Here is an 18,638-nt window from a genome sequence, read left to right on the forward strand (position 1 = left end):
TACTTGAATAATTGAGTCTTCGAATATTGCTACTCGAATATTTCTACTTGAATAATTGAGTCTTCGAATATTGCTACTTGAATATTTGAATATTCGAATATTTCTACTTAAATAATTGAGTCTTCGAATATTGCTACTCGAATATTTGAGTCTTCGAATATTGCTACTCGAATATTTGAATATTCGAATATTTTTACTTGAATAATTGAGTCTTAGAATATTGCTGTTCGAATATTTGAGTCTTCGAATATTACTACTCAAATATTTGAGTATTCGAATATTACTACTCGAATATTTGAGTATTCGAATATTGCTACTCGAATATTTGAGTCTTCGAATATTGCTACTCGAATATTTGAATATTCGAATATTTTTACTTGAATAATTGAGTCTTAGAATATTGCTGTTCGAATATTTGAGTCTTCGAATATTACTACTCAAATATTTGAGTATTCGAATATTACTACTCGAATATTTGAGTATTCGAATATTACTACTCGAATATTTGAGTCTTCGAATATTACTACTCGAATATTTGAGTCTTCGAATATTACTACTCAAATATTTGAGTATTCGAATATCACTACTCGAATATTTGAGTATTCGAATACACAATTCGAATACTACTTGGATAATGGAGTCTTCGAGTACTGCTATTCGAATATTTGAGTCTTAATACACCACCTATTTTAATTCGATCATCCTTAGCAAATAATCGATATAGAAAATAGCTCATTTCAAAACAGTGCATATACATTTTTTAGAGAAGAAAATTTAAAATACACTTTTTCGATGAACGCAACTGGTTTCTCAAAGCAGCTGCCTTTCGTCCTAGGCTACTAGGAGACTAATCGGTACGGTTAAGTACACAGCACCGGTATTTGACGTCAACGTCACTATAAATACCGAATTATGTATACTACCGGTCGTGGGGAATGCAATTTCATGAATAAGGAGCTTTTGAATTTGTAGGAAGATAATTAAGCGCAGAAAAAAAATGGCTGTTTTTTGATAACACATCACATACCACATAGTACACATTGCACATGACATTAATCATAACACAACATACATACCACATACGCACCACGACAAAGACACACGCGTACGTACGTAAAAGATAGTTTAATCATTTACATAACGAATAAATATTTACTTGCTCATCTGCATTAATCGGGTAAATTTTTATCCGTTACAGACGTACACTACGAATAATGAATAACGATTGTCCGATGAATTATTCAAATAAAACAGTTTCATTTGTGTAATTATCTGGATAAAGATTTATTCGAAGTTATTAGAATAACGCCCAACTATGCCCGGAAGCAGTATCGCTGATTTATCGAGTGTCGAAGCTTTGGAACGCCCATTGGAGGATCAAGTGTCCACGGTCGACCTGTATTCGTTAAATTAACTTATGTCGATCTTGTTGGTCAAATAAAAAATAAGAGTGTTATCGATAGATAAAACATTGTCCAACCTCTTTTATTTAGATTCAATTAGTATTTGAGGAAAATGAAATGATCGACCTACCTCCCTTTTATTTCTTTTTTTTTTTTTAAGACAACAAGGAATACAATGCAAATATTACATCATCGTTAAATTATCCTCATATCTTAACGTTCCTTAATACGACAAAGTTCCGACAATTAAGTCAATTAAGGTAGTGAAAGTTGACAGTGTACGTTGATAAAACTACGCGAAATTTCGTATTTTCACGTACACATTGTGTAATAAAAGTATTATTATACTTATTACTTTCTTATCTTACTTGTTTAGTTATCACAGTATCTTGCGTTTTACTCGAAGCAACAAAACACTTAAGAGCTTTCTTCACAGTGTCGTCATTTTAAAAATATTCCACATTTCTCTCCGTTCTTTCCATTTTTCATTCACCGTAATAGAATTTAAAAGAAACAACCACGAATTTACATCCATACTTGCATCAAGGATTCCCTTCCTTGTTAAAACAACGTTAGATCGATATTCCGTATTTTTAAACAGATTCGGAAATCCATCGTAAAGAAGAGGAATATTTCGTGACCGGTTCGCGAATATTCTCGAACGTAAACTTATATTTTTCTACGATCCTCTTACCACTGGAATCTCGTATTCGAATCCCTGAAGTGTTCGAAGGGAGAAAAAAAAAAGAAAAAAAAAAACAAATTCGATAAGCAGTTCCCGACGAGCCTGGTCCAGAAGAGTCCTACTCTCGAAGTCGTTCCCACGAACGTTAAACGACGCTCTCACGTTCGAATAAATTTATCAAATTACATCGTATCACATTGTGATCAGCACGAAGCAGGATCGGCCCCCGGCGCGGTTCCTTTGTCGCTCGAAAACACCATCGAATCGATGCGCGCCCTTAAACCGTGGCGAGCGACTTTTATGCGGCAGTAAATTAAGGAGAGCTTTCGTAGAAAACCGGCGGGAAAGCTCGCGACGCAGGCGAAAAAGTTAGCGGCCCGGGACATAAAATTCGAGATATATTTTCGCGACGCCCTTCTCCCTTACCCGGCTCTCCCAACGAAATATTCTTCACCGGATACGATCTACGGGTCGCGGGGGATTAAGCGAGGAGCCGCGCGTTTTACGATCGGGAACCATAAAACTGTGTCAAACAATGCACATATCGCGTCCCTGCTCATTTTCCTTGCGATCATAACACGACCAGAGCCCGGGGATCGATCGTCACTCGAAGAGGGGACGTCTAACCACCATTACCTCGGATATACGATGACCCCTCGTTAAAACGTCGCGTTCGTCCCTCGATAAAACGCACCGAACCACCGATTTAACTTCTTCCGCTCGAGAGATCGTTCAGTAGCTGATCGTGGATTCGAAGACCTCACCGATCGTACTCGAGCGAATTGTAAATTTTTATATTTCTCGTTGTACCTTTGTGAAAGCTTCGTCAACGAACAGGTGAGGTTTCCCCGATGAAAACGAGTACAAACACGACCCACTTCGGACTACTTTTGGTCGCGCGCGGTAAACGATTTTTCAAAAATTTCTATGGCAAGTAAAAGAAAAAGTGGTCCGAACAGGGTCGTGTTTGTACTCGTTTTCATCGGGAGAATCTCGCCAATACTATAATGCCACTCTCGCGACGATACGACGCGATTCGTGAAAGACGGCACCTTTTAAACGGGGTTTTGCTATAATTTGGCAGCGAAAGTCGTAAATAAGAAACGATCGGGAGAGGTCGGAAAGGAGAAGGGACGCGAGAAAATAATCGATGCCAGCCACGAACCACTCGTAGGAATTTATGTCTCGATAAATCGATACTCGCTGAAGGCTGCTTCGTGAAGGGGATTAGGGGCCGCAGCGCGAACTCCGCGATCTCTACGACCCCTCCGCAGGGTCAGGGGCTGCGGAAGGGGTGCAGAAGTGATTGCGGGCCATGTGTCAACGGCATAATAAAAGGTTCCCGGACGAACGGGAGAGGCAACTCTGAAAATTGCGCGAGTAATAATACACAGACGTGACAGCGCGGAAGAAAGGAGCGCAGCTACGGTACCTTCGCGATTCTTAAAAAGAGAAACCGACTCATGGGGAGGGAGGGGGGTTGCCACTCCGTTTCCGGTAGAACGTGAATGGTCGAACGAAGGATGCAACGCGATAATTTACAAGAGGTTTTTCTTCGTTAGGTTGTAGTTTCGACATCTGTTGGATCAACGTGGAAAATTTCGTGGAAAGGAAAGCTGCACGCGCCGACCATACTGTCCCAGTTGGAGGATGATCGGTCGAAGGAAACCGTCGAGCGATAATTTATAGATTTTCGCCACGGCAACCGCGACTGCCTAATTTGACACACATTCGACGAATAGTTTTAACGGCCCCTGGTCGCGTGAATGCGATATTCTTTCGTTGGTCGTGTCACCGTCCGCGCGATTTATCGAGTTTGGTCGGTTTCGAGTCGGTCCCCGCATCGTATATTCCTCGCGGTGTCCACACGCACGGTTCTTTACAGTAACGCTTGGTACGTTGCTAAGCGTCGAAAGCAATATTCGTAGGAGCCATCAGCCGAGATGATTTATCGCGAGTCGTACACGTCGAGTTGCAACGCCGCTGGATGATGTACGATGGTGCAACAACCCCGCACACTTTAACCTTAAAGCTTTCTTCGACTGTACAATCGAAGTGTTCGGGTCAAATATGTCCCGAACGTTAGCACTCACGTTTTTAACTTTCGAGTACCAGGAGAGGGTTAAGAAAATACCGGAGCATGGTGTTACATGTATTACACTAGCGCTGATCGTAGAACGATGTATTTCGAGAACAAGATGGGTCGAAACGGACCCGAAGAAAACACTAAGATCGAAATAACATTTAAAGAATCCTGTCGACGCAAACTGTTGCATGGAAAAATCGTTGCACCCGTTAGATTATTTCCTGCAACGAATCACAACCACGATTCGAGGAATCCCAACCCCTAATAATTCACAAGACCTCGCCTACGTTACGTTCGTTCCACCGAACAATTTCGGGGAGAAGAAAGGGTTTCTGACGAACCGAGACACTCGAGAAGTTTCGGTCGATAATTTCTGAATTTCAATATAATAAATAAATAAATTTCATCCCCGTTGCTCGCAGTGCAGCCCACTCCCGTACCCCGAGTCGTCGTACGTTTCGAATAAAAGGGGTTGCGCAAACCCCGTCCCACCACACGGCGATAAAAAGAATCGGCGTCCCCGTGGAAATGCGATTTCCACCCCTAAACCGGCGATTCGTGGCTGTTGATAGAGAGAAAATGGCGACGGAGGGCATAAAAGGGGGACCTCTTACGACCCCATGGGCGGGGTTCACCTGGATCGTGACTGGCACGAGGTATTATTGCCACACGGGGTCGCTCGTAAAGAGAATCAAAAACACGTCCGAATTATGCGTGTATTTACAAACCGGGGGAGCCGAGAATTTCGCTGTACCCCCTCCCGAGGATCAGCTGCCTCTCGAGGGTACCTGACGCCGGGGAGGGGGCACAATTTCACCATTACGATCGCGGAGGTGGGATTTCACGAACATTTAGGGTATCTTCAAGGCCACCGTGGTACTTACCGAATCTCACGGGGGGCTGTTTACGACCCCCCGGCCCCCTGCACAATGGAGAATTTCTTTCGACATTTTACAAGCGGACTGAATTCGCCATCTTCGAACGAGTGCGTTGGTAATATTCTACGAACATTTGGGGTGTCTTCAAGGTCACTGTAATACTCATTGAACCTCAGAGGGGGACTGCTCACGACCCCCCAGGCCCCCTGTGTAACAGAGAATTTCTTTCGAGATTTTACAAGAGTGAATTCGCCATCTTCGAGCGTTCCAAGAGATGAATTCTCGGCGCAGCGTAATCGAGGGTATCGGTGTTTTGACAAGAGGGATTCGAGTTTGCGGCACGCGCATTGGGGGCGGGGCGAGGCTGGAGGAAAAGGGGGGCAAAGATCGAGGGGAAAAAAGGAGAAACGCGGGTAATTATCGACGATCGGTAAACAAAGCCGGTTATCGTCCGCCTGATGCAACACGGAAGCGAGTTTCGTCAGCTGCTGCAAATAGACCACGCGCGAGGACTATAGATAAACTTAATCAGCCATAATTGTGCATTTTTCCGACGAAAAAATCGCGGATAACCATCGCGAGAGCGTGCCAACGCGGATCCGATGAAAACACCCTTCCTCGGTTTCTTTGTTCGCCGCACGATGGGGGCACACGATGACTCGCGCGAACATCAAAGAGGAACCGTTGCCTTTGTATCGTTGCGCAACTATTTCGTAAGATCGCGCAGTATTTTTCATAAATTAACACACTTTTTTCTTTTTTTTTTTCTGCGAGTGTCCGTGTCGATGTTCGTCTCGGTGACCCGCGACCAATCACGCGGGAACTATGACGTCCGTAATTATCGAACACTTATCGGGGGAATCGGCGTTTGTAAATACAACCTCAAAATCGCTTCACTAATTTATGAACCGGCTGCACTTCTTTTTTATAGATCGTACTTGGGCAAAGTATGTTTTATTGTATTCGAAAATATGCGTTTCCTCTGGAATATTCTTGTGTAAATGTGAACGAGTGGGGGATGGTTCTCAGAGGGGAGGAAAAGTAGAGAAAATTCTTCGAACGTAACCTCAAAATTATTTAACAAGTGTCTTGTGACTTGTGAACAGAGAACGTGCTTCATTCCTAGAGTTTGTCCTTTGTACAAAGTATGTTTTTTTTAAATATGTTCGAACGTAACCTCAAAATTATTTAACGAGTGTTCTCGTGAATTTCGAGTATCTTTTTCTAAAGATTGTCCTTGTGGGAGGTATGCTTTTATTGAGAAATATACGTTAGGTTTGGAACATTCTCGTACCTATGTGTTTCTTTATTGAAAAATGTCCAGAGAACGAGAAACTGGAAGGAATCGAGATCTCGACGAAAAAAATGGCGACGAGTGAATTCCCGCGAACGTACGTTTATACGAGAATTTATTTTACAGCTTAGAGATAAATCTGCATCAGTGATTCTATTCTAGGTTCACATCGCCGGTCAACATACGGCTTATCCGACGCTTCTATCGTGACCCATATTTGCTCGGAGGGTGATTATTCCCCCTTGATTTTCTCCTCCTCGTGCACACTCAAAGAGCAGTCCATTGTTGCGTGGAGGGAAACGCGCGATTCAAATTGAAATGTACTTTTTTTTTTTCTACCCCTACCTCGTGCACGTGAACGCGCGAGGGTTACCCTACGGCCGGTACACGTCATAACAAAGTTGATCGACAATTTGTTACCCGCTGTTTTTTCTCCCCTGGAAAAACCTCCTCCAGGGAATGCACGATCGTCGAAGCCGTCGTAAAATCGCTAAAAAGATATCCATCTCGAAATTATTTCCCACCCAACCGTAATAATCCGCTTAATTAATTCTCAGAGTGTTCGAGACACGAATTCAAAGTCAGTCGGGGAATTTATGAATATTCTCTTCGGAGAATTGTTGCAAATAAAACTCACGTTATTTGTTTAGAATCGTCGTTCGTAGAAACGTTCGAAGAATGATTAAAGAAGGAATCCGTGTATGACGAGAAATTTATTTTCACAGATTGCGCCGAAACCCTCGAGGAGTTGGTTCCTATCGCGCATCGAAATCTCTGGAAGCAGCCTCGTGGCGCGACAATTATAGAGTCGCCAAGATGACTAACCGTGTCGTTTCGAACCAACGTCGATTAATCAATCCGTTACGACGGCAGATTACCCAGGCGAATATCGAAATGCTCGCGTAATTGTTGCAAAATGTTAACATCATTATCGTCCTCGGGGCACGCAGACACTCGGAGCCGCTTACCGCTAAACGCTCGCGGTCTTGCGTGTGTGTACGCGATGATTTCAGAGATTCGCGAAGAAATAAAGAGAACCGAGAGGTGTTCCCGTGTCCTCGACGAGAGAAATCCACGGAGTATTGATTCCTCTCGAGGCATTCAAATCATTACATTCGGCCACCCTCGTCCCTCGACCCGATGCCCTTCCATCCGTCTCCCTTTCGGGGCCACTCGGGATCCCTCTCCCACCCGGCTCTTTTCTGGTCGTTTCACGAGGATCTTCACAAATCCCTTGTCCCTTTAAAGGCTAGGCGTACCTCGCCCAGCGGGAACGCACGGCCCCATGACGGGGGTTTTTCGTTTCCGACCCCGTAACCCATCTTGCAGAAATAAACCGTACTGACAGTCAGACCGGGGAAATTAGTGGCTCGTGGATAATGGTTTGCGGGACGTTCGATTGCCAACGAGTGAAACGAGGGAAAGAGAGAAGTGAAAGACCGGGCGACCGAGCCGAGCGAAACAGAGAGAGAGAGAGAGAGATGAAAGTGAGAGAGTGAAAGAGTGAAAGAATGAGCGAGCGAGTAAGTGGGAATAAGAGAGTGAGTGAGTGAGTGAGTGAGTGAGTGAGAATAAGAGAGTGAGTAAGTGAGTGAGTGAGAATAAGAGAGTGAGTAAGTGAGTGAATGAGAATAAGAGAGCGAGTAAGTGAGTGAGTAAGAGCAAGACAATGAAAGAATGAGTGAGTAAGAGAGGGAGTGAGTGAGAGAGAATAAGAGAGTGAGTAAGTGAGTGAGTGAGAGCAAGACAGTGAAAGAATGAGTGAGTAAGAGAGTGATTGAGTGAGAAGGAATAAGAGAGTGAAAAAATGAGTGAGTAAAAGAGTGAATGAGTAAGAAAGTGAGTAAGTGAGTGAGTAAGAGAGTGAGTAAGTGAATGAGTAAGAAGGTGAAAGAACGAGTGGACGAGAAAGTGAATAAGTAAGTGAGTAAGTGAGTGAGTGAGTAAATGACTGAACGAGTGAGTGGTTGAGTAAATGAGTGGTCGAGTAAGTGAGTGAGCGAGTAAACGATTGATCGAGTGAACGAGTGGGTGACCGAAAGGGAGAAAAATAGATAAAAGTAAGATATACGTACTGTGTATTTGTCCATAGATAAACGAGAGGGAGCCGAGAGTAAAGTAGCGAGCGATAGGTGGAAGGGGGCACGGAGAAGAACGATTAACCGCGAGCGAATCCAGCGCGACCAACTTACGCGAGTCACGTGAAGTTTTACTCGAGCGAAAACGAAACTATCCGCACCCGTCCTTGAACCGAAAGCGCGCGAGAAACGGTGTCCCGTTTATTTTAACTCGTTAGCCCAATTTTCTCCGGCGCGCTTCACTTCACGGCCGACACTTTTCGTTTCGCGTGTACAACGAGCCCTCGTGTACGAAGAGGCAGGCACGCACACTCGCGGAGCGAGGTGAGAACGATACGACAAGAGGCGAGAAGAGAACGTAGACGGCAGCCATTACGGTTACGAGGCAATGGGTCCGCCTAGTTTGGCGGTAAAGTCAATTTAACGATTTTTATATTTTTTTTTAAAGGCTCCACTCGAGTCGGGCTTCGCGAGTCGAGCGTCGCGTATACATTATGGTGTTACTACGTGTACAATTTTCCATCTAATGATACAATGTTTGTCGCTTGTTATTCGATGTGTCTCCATCCACGTGATTTATCGAGTCAGGCTGGAGTTTGACATTGCGAAGATTTCGATTTCGAAAACATTATTTTCGAACCGACTGTTTTTCCTTTACTTTTTTTTTTCAAACGACAGTCTTCAGAGTGATCGATGCAGTATCTCGAGAACCGAGATACAGATTGACTCGAAGGTTGTCACAGATATAAACGGCTGTACATCGAACGAAAATCGGCTCGATGTTTGTAAAAGTATTTTTATTTCTTTGGATGGATCTACCGCGTGGCGATATCAAATTTTTTCGTTCGGATGATGTAATTCCCCGATGATTAATTCTGACTCAATATTTTCAATTTATCGCGAGTCCTCGCGAAAGAGCTGCATCTTATTAGCTCCCCGTTTTATTTTTCTATCGCAACAGTACATTATGCGACAAATATAAGAAACCCGTTAAATATTCATTTTACAAATTATAATTTATAATGAACAAAGCTTTCTCTTCACTGTTGGCAGAGATATCGATGAAAAATTCATTTCCATGGGCGATTTCGGATACAGCTAGGAAATGATTTTAAGCGAAAGTAACCTTCAAGGAAATGATATCCACGAGTGTTAACGAGCTTCCTTCGTAACGAACGATTTTATTAATTTTTAAAATTCAAGGTCACTTCGTACCAACTTTTTCTTTTTTAATTTCACTTTCGTTAGAATTTCTGTGATCGATATACTTCGTCGATAGGGTCTTTCCACGCACCTGGAGTACAATATTAATCTCCGTCGTTAATGACTTATTATTAGTCGTAAACGCCCGCTATGCGCCTGAATATTTTTACAACTGCAAAACCTTCGTTCAAAACGCGAATATCTGTCAGTGACTCATTCATTTCGTGTTAATAAAAAGATAATCAGAGTCACGACATTCTTAGTAATCAATAACGGAAAAATACATCGATTGCTATATTCCAGGCCGACTGAGAAAATTTTGTTCCGTACGATCGATCCGTTCGAGCTGATAACGCACCTGTTACAGTCCTTTCGAATCAAATCTAAGAATTCGCAACGTGTACTATTCTCTATTAAAATTCACCGGTATGATATTTTCCATCGGAACTTGATTTACCGTAAGACATAGAATTCTATCAATTCGTACGATTATAATTCAATTATTCAATCAAAAAAAAAAAAAAATAGAAACACGTCGATAAGAGTTTTCACAACTATCTTTACCACTGACGCTATTACCAGTCTCGTTTCTTCGTTCGTTCATAAAATGTTCATTTCAAAGTTCTAAAATTGTAGTTGGGGTTCATTTGGGTTGGTCGTGTTTCTAAAAATCGACACCTTTCTACGCGAGTGTACACGAGCCATGTTTACTCTTATCGCGAAGGTGCCCCGAGCGCAAAGGCGAAGCTACGCGATAAAAGCGACTCGCGACACGCCTGGTGCGCCGAAGTAACGCCAAGCCACTAACCTCGTTCGATTCACGCGCGAAAGGAAACCTATATTTGCTAATTAAATTGGAAACTAAATTCAGTCATACATATGCATCGAGCCGCGTTCACGTGGAACAAAGAGCCTCTGTGAAGCTCGAGCCGGTAGCCGTGATACCAGATTATAAGCGAGGCGTTAAAGTCACTTTGCAGAACCGGTCTTGCATGCGGTAGCCGTGCCTTACCGCGCGGAGAATGCAATAAAATTACCAGGCAATTGTATCCACGTGCCGTGGACGACGAAAGGACACTTAGTTTCGGGCTTGTGATCCCTGGTGCAACGTTAACTGCCACGGTGATTAATACGTCTCGATATACAGGGTGTCCCGTGTGCACGTACACCGGTTACCCGTTTATTCAATTTTATACACGTCGAGAAGGTTCCACCGTGACGTTAAAAATTATTACGGAGTACATACAGGGTCGAAGTAGACACTGCGTGGAGTACATACAGGATTGAGGTAGAATAGGAAAAGACACTCGGTACGTAGAGGATAAACGATCGAATTGAATCGTAGACAACGGAAAAAGTTTGTTAAACGCGGTTCGTATTTTCCATAACGTGTCTAGCGAATTCAACACTCGCTTATTAACACGAATTGTAACAACTTCAACTGTTTGCATTAAAGGTGCATTAAGTTTGCATTCCCGAGAAACGTCGTAGTTTCCAACTGTGTTACCGTCTGCATCTGCTCGTACATTGTATTTGTTTTTCTACTCTTTTTGCACTTTGTACCGACGGTGTAGTTATTTTTCAAAGTTTCAACTTCGATTTACCGATACGAACAATAATCGAGTTCCTGGTACTGTTTCATTTTTAACGACACGTCATCGGACTCGATTCTGATAAAGTAGAAAGTTTCACCTAAAAACCAGCAACAACCGGGATGATTAATCTCGACGATGTAAGGTAGTAATTTTCCACCGATTTTCTCCACCTTCCTCGACCTTCGCGTTTCCAATTTCCTACGGTTTAACTTTCGAGGCACGATTTATGCATTAAAATCGGACAACCTGTACATTTAGATACGCGAGACTTTCACGAGCCGGGTTCTTACGGGGGCCATAGACGCAACAATTTGTTCTGCGTTTCGTAGACGTGTTGTACGTAGGCTTGGGACCACTCGTGGAATTTTTTCGAACATTTTCTGTGATTCGAATCTTCGATGAATATGTCGGATATTCGACAAGTGTAATTCGAATATTATTCGAATACTTTCATTGATTCGAATATTCCACGAATATAATTCGAATACCAGGTATTCGAACATTTTCGGTGATTCGAGTATTCGACGAATATAATTCTAATACTATCTGAATACTTTCGGTGATTCGAATATTCCACGAATATAATTGGAATACCAGGTATTCGAACACTTTTGGTGATTCGAGTATTCGACGAATATAATTCTAATACTATCTGAATACTTTCAACAATTCGAATATTCCACGAACATAATTCGAATACTAGGTATTCGAACACTTTCAATGATTCGAATATTCGACGAATATAATTCTAATACTATCTGAATACTTTCAACAATTCGAATATTCCACGAACATAATTCGAATACTAGGCATTCGAACACTTTCGGTGATTCGAGTATTCAACGAATATAATTCTAATACTATCTGAATACTTTTAGTGATTCGAATATTCCACGAATATAATTCGAATACTATCTGAATACTTTCAACGATTCGAATAATCCACGAATATAATTCGAATACCAGCTATTCGAACACTTTCGATGATTCGAATATTCGACGAATATAATTCTAATACTATCTGAATACTTTCAACGATTCGAATATTCCACGAATATAATTCAAAGACTATTCGAACATTCATTACCGTTCAAAAAGTCTTATCGACAATTACACAGAGTGTTACACGAGCATACATATTTTCGTTCTCTATTACATTCGATACAAATTTTTCTTTTAGAAAATTATTCGGACCAACGTCCAGCTCCGCTCGTGTGTCGTCCGACCCTAATTCCCCGAGACGAGTATTATTTTCCCGCTTGAATTATCATCAAGATTTCTACCTGCGCTCGTCTCGCAAGAGTCGAGTGTCCCCGTAACGGGAAAAAAAAGCTTCTCCTTGGCTCCCCTCCAGTTCCTCATCTCCACAGACCTTTCTCAAAACTGCTAAGACTGATTTAAGAACACCCCAAGCTCTCCCGGGTGCTTTATGACAATTTATGCAAATTAGAGGCGTGGACGTCGAATAAACCGGCCCGATAAAATCGTCGTAATTAAGGATCTGTCGTTTCGTGAATCTGAAACTCAAAAGAAGCAGGCGATGAAAGTGTGCCGACGAAGGGGAGCAAGACCGAACGATTAAAATTAATTAATCGACAACAATATATTATATACGTCTTTATCGTTATACTCGTACAACGCTTTTATCCGAGTACCTCCATTTTTCTTCCTGTATATTCTCAAACATTGTTACATAACAAGAATTAAATACTCTCTCCTTACTTCTTTTATTAAATTCTTCTTACACTCTCGGATAAAGTTTCGTAATTTAATCGTAATGCTTCTCACTTTATTAAGTATCTAACCGTCCCATTGACTCGTCATTCTTTCTTTCTTCCAGTTTCCTTCCAAATATACCACGCTAATCTGTTTATATATTTTCGTTTAATTTCTCAAACTTCCCTCAAAATTCAAGCGTTCAAAGGTTCTCGCAAACTCGATCGCAATCGATCTCAATGCTTCGTTATTGGTCGAAATTAAACGCTGCAATCTCGTCTATCTTTAAAGAAACCTTTCTTGATAAAAATAAAGAGTTACACTTTCCAAGACACTCGAAACGGTGGAAACTCACGTGGAACGACCGCGAGGAACATGTATTTTTCACTCTCGACGCGTTCGATGTATCGTACGCTGAGAAAACGTGCTCGCCACTCCAGATCGCGTTTCGGGGTTAATTTCTCCTCGGACGACCATCTTGGAAAATTCCACGAGCCTTTTGTGTCCGACGAAACGGTGGACGTTTCCTCGAGGAGAGAGCCTGGTATAGTTATACTTGCACAGCCTCGCACCCTCGCTCGAGGCACAAGAGTACAGGTAGGGAGAGTTTTATGGAGACCCTTCGAGAAGGACGATGTCGCTCCAAGACACCATTGGTCGAGGAAAATTTTTTCCTCTTATTTTTCGATCGATTATTCCATTCACCGAAACGCGTCGTTAATCGTTGCGCGACTATGGTTGGAATCCAGAGCAACCGAGAGTCGAATGACTGCTGTGGGGATAACCTGAAGACTGATGCAACTGTTCGACAGATGACGACCGACTGTCAACGTATTTATGTCGAATGAACACGTAGTGTACACGTGTACTGTTTCGGGGTGGTTGACGAAACAGTATCGATCGAAGAAGGAACGACAACACGCGAACTGATGCAATTCTTTAACAAACGACGATGTAGTTACAAACAGCAGAGACTCCTGTACTCGACTAATGAGAAACACGAGACGTTCTTTCAATATTGAACTTGATTTATCGAAAAAGAAACGAAGAGTATTGACAGTTTGTTTACGTATTTAAGGATCGTGTGTCTTTGCGACTATTATCGGAGTACTCGTGTCAGAGTATTCGGTTACGAGAGACTCTATTATATTTGTATTGAATAGATATATATACTATAGACGTAAGGGAAGATCCTTCACCAGCACTTAAAGTTGTTTCGTTGTAATTCGAGCCTGAGTCGATAAAATAGAAAAAGGTGATTCTTAACGTTAATGGTACTTGGTAGGAGGAAAATTTATTTATGGAAATTTCGTAGGAATTAATAATTCTGAAGAATGAAAATGTTATTCAATAAAACAGTAATCGGTTACTTTGTTAGTACCGACGAATAAAATTATATGGGAAATAATATGATTGATAGTTTTCTGGTTCGTTGCACGTGCATCCGACCTTTACATTAACTGCATTGTACTCGATATTCGTTGCATGATTTCTTACGCACAATAGAATCAGTGACGCCTTAGTCGATCAATGATTTCTGTACAATCTCCACTAAAGTTTCTCTCTTGTTTTTTTCTGGTCTATCTTTAATCGCGCGATGGTGAAGGTGAGAATTAGTTTTGGTCGATAATGGGGGACCCGACCCTGTATTATTTTAGGTCCTATGTCGGGATGAACGTTATTAGTCGAAGATGAAACGTTGCGTATTAAACTCCATCTCGTTTCGACCACAAGTGTTCAAAATTTCTTCCGATGCAACGGAAACCAATTCGAACGGGGGTGGGAGGAAGAAGACGAGATAAAAATCAGGCGATGCAGGTGGCCACGCAATGACTGTATCACGACCTACCTAGATATTTCTTATCTGATACAAGATATTTTTATACGCCGACACGTAAGCGTACTGAAATTTCAATCGACTGATTCAAAAAACAAACCTTTGTTGAAAACTCGAGAACGTGGCATCCTTTTACCAGTATAAACGAGCGACATTTGGTGTTCGAATAACTCTCAAAATTTCTATCCTGGTAACTATCAAAATTTCTATCCAGGTAACTATCAAAATTTCTGTTCAGATAACTTTCAAAATTTCCATTCAAGAAACTCTCAAAATTCAAATCACACAGTAAAGTACAATCTCAACTGCTCGAGTAACTCTAAAAATTTCAATTCAGGTAATTTTCAAAATTTCCATCTATGTAAATCTCAAAATTTCCATCCAGCTAACTCTCAAAATTTCCATCCAGGTAACTATAAAAATTCTATTCAGGTAACTTTCAAAATTTCCATTCAAGAAACTCTCAAAATTCAAATCACACAGTAAAGTACAATCCCTACTGCTCAAGTAATTCTAAAAATTTCAATTCAAGTAACTATCAAAATTTCTATCCATATAACTTTCAAAATTTCCATTCAAGTAACTCTAAAAATTTCAATTCAGGTAACTTTCAAAATTTCCATTCAAGAAACTCTCAAAATTCAAATCACACAGTAAAGTACAATCCCTACTGCTCAAGTAATTCTAAAAATTTCAATTCAAGTAACTATCAAAATTTCTATCCATATAACTTTCAAAATTTCCATTCAAGTAACTCTAAAAATTTCAATTCAGGTAATGTTCAAAATTTTCATCCATGTAACTCTAAAAATTTCCATCCAGCTAACTCTCAAAATTTCCATCCAAGTAACTCACAAAATTCAAATCACCCGGTAAACTACAATCTCAACCGCTCGAGTAACTCGAACTCTCTATCCAGGTAACTCTCAAGATCTCCATCCAAGTAACTTTGAAAATTTCCATTCCTGTACCCCTCGGAATTCAAATTACACCTTGAGATAGTACAATGGCGACAATTCGGGTAACTTCGAAACATTCCACCGTGGCAACCCTCAGAATTCAAATTGCACCGTAGAAGTACAATCTGAACGAACGAATAAAAAATTTCGCTAAGTCCGATCGTGGAAACGTCTCGTATAAATCGTGACACGTTTTGGTGGCCGTGTTTCGTCATCCTTTATTCGGAATAATACGCTACCCGTACGATTCTGATTCATGGGATCGGTGCTCGGCTCCCGGCCTTGTATGAGAGTAAATAAATCATTCTTTTCATAGAACTGCTCCCCGATTGTTAGCAGACGGTTTATGAATTCCAGTTAATTTCGAGGGACGATGTCGAAAGACCGAATCATCGACTCGCGTTGAAGAATTCTCCGCGCCGGGTGTGCCGGGCGAAACGCTCAACGAGGAAAGCGCTACCATTTTCCAGAAACATCGAGAACGATTTCACGGCCACGATAAAAAAAAAAAAAAAATAATCTCGCGTGATTCATCGTTTATCGGGAACAACCGTGGACAATGGTGACGCAACACGCACACGCGATTCCATCCGCGGTGCTTTCCATCCGTCCACTTTTTCCACGACCCTTTTTCTTTTTTTTCTTTTCTTTTCACGATCGTGCGCGCGCGCGTGCACGCGAAACGCTCGAGAAACACGGGCCCAAGCATCCGTGATAAATGATAACAGCCTGTTTCGATACGACTTTTAAACGCGCCGTTCACGCCTTCACGCGGCGTTTGCTCGAGTACCTGTTCCGTTCTTCCTCCGAGCGGTGTACACCTTCAATTAATGCAAATGTATTAACGGCCTCGTTACGCTCCGGGCCCCGCGTTCGTGTAATTTAGTCATTTTCGAGCGTACGATAACTTTTCATCGTTAACGCCGCGTATCGTGTCGATTCGACGCGGTGCTTTTTCATCGGCACCGGGCCTGTTAATTAAAAACAATATGCGCGTGTCAGTGACGACCAGAGGAGCTCTCGATTACATATATACGTATATTATGTGTGTATATATATATACTCTTGACAATAATGTCGAGAGCAACGATTGGAACAATTAGCGAAACGGTCGGCGAAAGTATTTTATTTACACTTTCTGACTCCTCGAGGCGTCCGATCCGAGAACCGTGATATTTGTGTTGAATTTACGTTCGTGTCGGTGTACGTTTCGCGGTGTTATAAAATTATATTTTAAACGGTAAACAAAAAGATTGTACGCGATGTAAATATAGAAATTTCTAAGAAGCATCGTCGTACGTGCTTAGTTTCGATTTGCACAGGGTTTTCTCGTGCTTAGCATTTTTTTTTTCTTCTTTTTTTTTTTATTACTCTTCACTCGGAACGGGATCGTTTTATCTGACGGTGGAACGAGAGGATCTTTTAATTGTGTTCGACGATACGGAGTGATTAAATATTAGTTATTAAATAACCATACGGATGATTCCGCGCGAGTCAATATTATCCGTGTTTATCGCGGCGCGGAGCTTTAACGTAAATTGAAATTTTACGAATTTCTCGGAATGGGATATCAAATTTTAGGGGAAATATCGTTTCGATGATTCAGTTGCCAAGTATAGTGGAGGAATTGTAGTTCGGTTTCAGTTTGGGAATCGGTGAAAAAGTTTGAGGAACACTGAACGATCGAGCGTAGATCTACCAAGACGTGAAAATTAATGTTCTCGAGCACCCGAAGACACGCGATATAACCACCCGATAGAAATATTGCTACGTTAAAACACTAAATTTTTTCTCGCTCTTCCGCGTTGTCTGGAAACATGATCGCTTAATGGCTCCGTGCAGTTTTCGGTTCGCGATGTTTTTTAACGGTGTTCGTGAAAGAAATTAAACGGCCAACGTTAATTAAACGAATCACCGGAAGATCCACGACGAATCGTTTTTGTTTTCACATTTATTTTCGCGTGTACCGAAATTATACGATACTTCGTGAAAATAAAATTCCAATTTACAGGGAACGCATTCTTTCGAAAATCAATTTTAAAGTACGTTACGAGAATAGTAATTTAACGATCGATTGCAAATGTAAAATTACGTGAAAATAAAAATTGATGGTCTCGAGTAGTCAAAGACACGATACGACTACTTATTGAATAAATCTTTGATATTTCTGTGTACTGCTAATTGAAACTTTCAATTTCAAATATTGCTAATTAGACGAAACACTGTGAGAAAAATTCAAAATTTAAACGACACACTTTTTGAAAATCCTTACCGTAGATCTTCGAAAATGTTTAAGAATGTTAAGAAACACTAATTCAGATTATTGAGCGTAGATTCACGTAAAACATAAAAATAAAAATTGACGTTCTCGAGCAGCCAAAGACCCATGATACTTATTAAATAAATCTTCGATATTTCTGCGCACAGTTAATCGAAACTTAAAATAAAATTCAAAATTTTGAACGATCCATTTTTTTCGAAAATCACTAGATCTTCGAAAATATTTAAGAAACATTAATCCAGACGATCGAGTAAAACAAAAAAATAAAAATTGACGTTCTCGAGCAGCCAAAAACCCACGATACTGATTAAATAAATCTTAGGTATTTCTACGCATCGTTAATCGAAACTTAAAATGAAATTCAAAATTTTGAACGACCCATTTTTTTCGAAAATCACTAGATCTTCGAAAATATTTAAGAAACACTAGTCCAGACAATCGAGTAAAACAAAAAAATAAAAATTGACGTTTTGGAGCAGTCAAAGACCCACGATACTCATTAAATAAATCTTCGATATTTCCGTGCACCGTTAATCGAAACTTAAAATAAAATTCAAAATTTTGAACGATCCATTTTTTTCGAAAATCACTAGATCTTCGAAAATATTTAAGAAACACTAGTC

The 18,638-nt window shown here is 41.1% G+C and overlaps 1 protein-coding gene and 1 long non-coding RNA gene across 3 annotated transcripts in view; both read right to left on the bottom strand.

The window, feature by feature from the left end:
• The window catches only part of Sesn (Sestrin), a 273,229-nt gene that overhangs the window by 62,770 nt on the left and 191,821 nt on the right, over positions 1–18,638 (bottom strand). The gene's annotated exons all lie outside the window — the stretch shown is intronic.
• LOC143150241 (uncharacterized) lies at positions 10,258–13,990 on the bottom strand. Its single transcript, XR_012992999.1, has 3 exons — positions 12,945–13,990; positions 12,506–12,739; positions 10,258–11,319 (listed from the first exon to the last, which is right to left on the bottom strand). It is a non-coding gene; the product is annotated as an uncharacterized LOC143150241 (long non-coding RNA).

Source organism: Ptiloglossa arizonensis, chromosome 8 (assembly GCF_051014685.1).
Source record: "Ptiloglossa arizonensis isolate GNS036 chromosome 8, iyPtiAriz1_principal, whole genome shotgun sequence".
Classification (NCBI taxonomy): domain Eukaryota; kingdom Metazoa; phylum Arthropoda; class Insecta; order Hymenoptera; family Colletidae; genus Ptiloglossa; species Ptiloglossa arizonensis.